The 5,002-nt window shown below is 45.2% G+C and overlaps 1 protein-coding gene across 2 annotated transcripts in view; it reads right to left on the bottom strand.

Moving 5' to 3' along the window:
* Ak9 (adenylate kinase 9) overlaps positions 1 to 4,366 on the bottom strand; it is a 126,452-nt gene extending 122,086 nt beyond the window's left edge. The window contains exon 1 of one of the 2 annotated variants that reach the window (XM_021174851.2): positions 4,295 to 4,366. The gene's annotated coding sequence lies outside the window, so the exon portion shown is untranslated. The remainder of the gene's footprint in view (positions 1 to 4,294) is intronic. The other variant, XM_021174852.1, reaches the window with a different exon arrangement.
* Positions 4,367 to 5,002: the final 636 nt, after the last annotated feature.

Below are 5,002 nucleotides of genomic sequence, written 5' to 3'. Positions count from 1 at the left end.
AGTGACACACCCATTCCAACCAGGGCACACCTATTCCAACAAGGCCACACCTTCAGATGGTGCCACTCCCTGGTCCAAGGATATACAAACCATCACATTGCTCTTGAAATGATGTGCAGATTGTGCAGAGGGCAAAGACTGTTAAGAAAGATATTCACCCAGGGAACTTAAACCAGATACGAGTTTGCAAATACTTCAGTTCTTTCACAGCCGAACATTCAGGCCACACCACCCGCAGACTGAATTAATTTCCGGTAAAGTTCCTAAAAGCTTGTAAGAAACAGAAACCCACAGTAACTGAGGTGGAAATGCTGGACCTGCTTTGGCAAATGATTAGAGAAAGGCCTTAAAGGTTCACAGAACTGATAAGTTAGATTAAAATGACTATGAGGTCAGAGAATTCATTAGCATGCTGGGCTCTCTGGAATGGCAAGGGCTACTCCTTCACTAATGCCACAAGAAACAAACATGCAAAGGTTCATTGCAGTGAGTCACTGGTTGGGTTCGAGGCCTTTGGCTTCTGCTTCACTATCAGTATTAGTTCCTCACTGATATCCTGTTGTTGCCCCGTGTCATTGAGGTCCTGTAGCTTTGGGTCTTCAGAACCCAGCCCCTTACATGCTCCAGCAGTGCATAGATGTGGTAGATGTTGGGGTGAGCCAACTCAAAGCCCTGGATCTGGGCCTGGGTGGTAGCTGAGTTGGTCAGCCTGCCAGCTCTCCTGCGTCCATGCTACCAGGGCCAGCTCCCCTGCTCTCCTGCCCCTTGGGGCTGGCTCTCCTGTGCCCACACCACCAGGGCTGGCTCTACCTCATGCAAGCTCTGCAGTGGTATGCCACACTAATTCACTGAAGAGGCTAGGAGTCCTCAAGAACGGACTGAGCAACACTCCACAAGTATTTACATGGGTGATGCCTTAGTTCTTTTCCAAGAGAGGCTTGTAACCATCAAGAGAAGAGCTGTGGGAACTGACATCTGTCTTTCTAGCAAGGACCGTTGGGTGGAGAGTCCTAACGCTGAGTGAAAGTTGCAGCAGCCCAATGAGGGATAAAACAGAGAACTGTGATAGTTGAGGCAGGTCTGGAAGGGTGAAAATAAGGTTCATAAATATGTATTCTGATCGCCCCACTCTCGGCCCTGTTATCTGTCTCTTATGTTTCCTTTTTAGGTCAAAAATGAGGTAGCACTCTCTGGGAACAGCTGTCAGAGAGAGAGGAACAACACAGGAGACCCATGAGTATATTGATGCAAGCTGTAAATGCCACATGGCTAGAGTGTAGTTGCTCTGGCAAATAGCTTTGAAAAATAGCAATTGAGGTAAATGTTCCTACGAGCAGAGCCTTAAACAGAGTTTATAAGTTCTCAAACTGGTGGGAGATTCTGAATGGCTTTATCAGGGGCCCATAGGAGAAGGTCAGAAGAGAAAAAGTCCATGATTGGACTTGTAAACCACTTGCCAGATGCATTTAAAGGGAGATCTTCCCCGCCACACTCTTGTGTAATGGCTTCCACTGAATGCGAGTGGGATCTGTGACTTGCTTTTCATGATTGTTTTATATTATATTTGACTTCATCTTAGCAGTTGGAGAGAGGCTAAGAAGTAAGCTGCCATAGTGGGAGGACCACGCAGTTGGAACGGTGTTTGGCTTCCAGATGTGGAGTAACCAACAGCTAAAGGAAACAGGAACCCCGGTCCTCTTGCCAGAGATGAATTTTCTCAATCATGGAATGGATTCTTTCTTAGTTGTCTCTCCAGTGGAAAGTCAATTTCAGTTAACACCTGGTTGCAGAGGACCCCACTGATCTATGCCAGGACCCCTGGCCAAGGAAACTGTGAGATAATAAACATTTTAAGATGTTCAATTTGTAGCAATCTGTTCTGCAGCATAGAAAACGAATTCCACTCACAAAGCATCCACCTGTGAAGATGTACTGAACAAACAGGTGAGCAAGATGATTATGCAGTAGATGCCTGCCAGTCTTTCTTGGCTCCTCCTAGTTCCTAATGGTTCCTAAATGGAAAAACTATGGTGGCAGGGATGAAGTGGCTAAGACTATGCCATGATTTAGTAAGGCTCCTTCACACTAGTCACTACAACCGATGTTCTACATCTCCACAGCAGAGATGAGGCTAAGACTTTAGTATGATACAATCTCTTGAGGAGCGAGAACTCTTATCATTGACAGACTGGCTATACAGGATTCTTCCCACTATGAGGGACCAGTGACATGGGGGGTGGGGGAAGGTGAGTGTGCCTTCCCTATCTGTAGTCTGTAGGCCAGCACAGCTAACAAATGGTTGGGCTGTCTCATTTATCATCACGAAGCTCATCAAATCAAAGGATTTTCTTTACAGTAAAGATTGTAAGACGTGTGTGTAAATGTGATATTTACTTTTTCTGCCACACACATCCCAGCTCACTTAGAAGTCACTGGTGTGTTGGACAGACCTCTCAAAGGTTCCGGTACAGCACTTTTTAGTATTGTATGGGACAGAGACAGCCAGTGTACTTCAAAACTAGAAACATGCTTTGAGCCAAGAAACAGGAGAAGTGGATCTTATCCCTACCACCTTGTGATTGACCTGGGCAATTGTGATTGATTTGGGAAATTTCTCACAGTTTTAGCCTCTGGTGGTAGCAGACTGGATTTGTTTGCTAGGAGAGATGGTTGTATCAAAGATCTCAGTCAAGGTTTCACAAAGCTAAAACGATTGCTACCAAGTGGTCCCTTTTGGGCCCACAAGCCCATGAGGAGTTGTCCTGGCAGGGGAGGCAGGTTTGGTATGACAGAGTTCGGATTGGAAAGGTAATCTTAAACTCAGGATTCTCTGGGATGTATATTCATGCCATGACACAGGGATGGAAGCAGGGCAAGCAGCTGAGACTCACATTAGTTTTGACCAAGAGTAAGGAAGACCTAGAAATGTTAGAGATGGAGATGAGTGAGCAGTTAGAGGCCTGGGGTTAACTGCAGGGATGAATTTTGCAGCTGACCTCATTAACTTCTCGAGTTATTGTCTTCAAGGATTGGTGATGGGCTGGGCTGGTGTGACCTTGGTGTGGGGACAGTGGGTGTGAGTGGTTACAGGGTGGAGTGCAGCAGATCTCTCCTCATGCACGTCAGGCAACTTTTCTAGGTTACTACTGGACTTTTGATACCAGCATGTGGGCTCTGTCCATGAACTTCCTCCAGCTGCCACATGCCCTCTGTTTGAGCACAGGCAAATTGGAAGTTCCAAGATATCGAGCTCTGCCTAGCAGGCTTCAACCAGTAATACACGGGAGTTGGCGAGTAAAAACAACGTCCCTCCCCGCCTGCTCCCCAGAAAGGGAATGGTTCCAAGGTATGTACTCCCCATTTCCTAGTGAGCTTAGCTGACAGAAGCTTGTGTGACAATTCCAAGTGCCCCTCCCTGCCCAGTTTCTGTTCCTGGGATCACTCCTATAGAAACAACTTGGCACATTTGTTTGTTATCAGTTTGGCTCCTGGGTGATGCAAACTAAGAAAATTCTCAAAGGGAAGTGCTCCATTGTAGTAAAAAATAATAATGGAAAAAATATTGGAAAATCAGATTATATTATTTTTAAAAAGTGATTTTTCCTAAACCAAAATGCTCTGCAGATGTTTAGCTTGAATTGGGAAGAACTGGTTTCCATTGTGAAATGGAAAAGTTAAAAGGTGCAGTTCAAGATGGAGATAAGTGGATCTCTAGGGCTTGCTGGCTGAGGGACCACATCCAGCTTAGCCTCTGGCTTACACACACACACACACACACACACACACACCAGCATAAAATGCCAGAACTGAGACTCCTGCCCTCTTTCTTTCTAGTTTCTCAATAAAAAAGATGTATCAAACTGAAACAAGACCAATAATAGATAATCATACTTTAAAAACCTTGTAACGTCCTGCCTTGAATCTACAGCAAACTTTAATATCCTCTTCAGCTATTTGTTTGTATTTTAATAGCTTTATTACCTTTACAGTATGAGAGCCCTCTAGCGGTGAATTCTGGAATATAGCGAGGGGTCCCTGTGAAACCTAGCACTTCCTGCCTGTGCTGCTTTAGCGGCCACTGTTACCCTCTGGGGCAGGCGGGTCTTTAGTCCGCATTTGTGAGATAAATACCTTAGCTAAAAGGAGAACTGGTTTTGAAAAGTCGATTTATGAAGAGATCGTGGTTTAACTTTGCAAGAAAAGCAACTGGTGTGGGGTCCCCGCCGGAAGTGTACTTCCCTGCAACTGATGGCAAAATGCACCCAGAATGTGGACAATTCCTGCCTCTGCTTACCTGTGGACCCGGGACGCGACAGCAGCTATCTCCTGAGGCTCTACTGAGGCTCTAGGTAGCTGTTAGGCGGTTGCCTTGGAAACCTGTGGGCGGCGTGCAGCGCCTCTTGGAGGGCGGGGCCTCGGGAGGTGGAGCTGCAATTCAAAGTGAATTCTTAAGCCTGTGCTTAAATGTAGTCATAATTATAAAACACCTTTCCCAAAGTGTAGAGGTGACCAACAGAGCGAGTGCATATATTACCTACTTATGCCCAGACAGCAAACGGGAAAACCTTAACTAGAACTGACTCTAACAGCAGCGCGCTCGCCCTACACAGCACGGTCCCTTTTAGAATTCAGACCGTTATCCTCACACATAAAATGTGCAAATACCAAAGGCGCCACATTTATGTAATTAAGAAAGATTTGTGGGCCATACAGCCACAATATTAATTTTATTGACTTTCGTGGAGATAAAATAGGTGACAAAAGAGGGGAAAATCACAGGCATCCAGGAGACAGGTTTCGGGAAAATAAAGAGTATATAGGAAGAAACAGACCAATTACAACACGGAGAAACCGCTCCAAAAGGAGAACCCAATCATCTGATCTCTTTTCTTTAAAGGTCAACATAAGCCGGGTTCTTCTTTCTTTTCTTTCTTTCTTTCTTTCTTTCTTTCTTTCTTTCTTTCTTTCTTTCTTTCTTTCTTTCTTTCTTTCTTTCTTTCTT

Source organism: Mus caroli, chromosome 10 (genome assembly GCF_900094665.2).
Source record: "Mus caroli chromosome 10, CAROLI_EIJ_v1.1, whole genome shotgun sequence".
Taxonomy (NCBI): domain Eukaryota; kingdom Metazoa; phylum Chordata; class Mammalia; order Rodentia; family Muridae; genus Mus; species Mus caroli.
The sequence above is the reverse complement of the archived record's forward strand: the minus strand, read 5'-3'. Positions and strand labels throughout refer to the sequence as shown.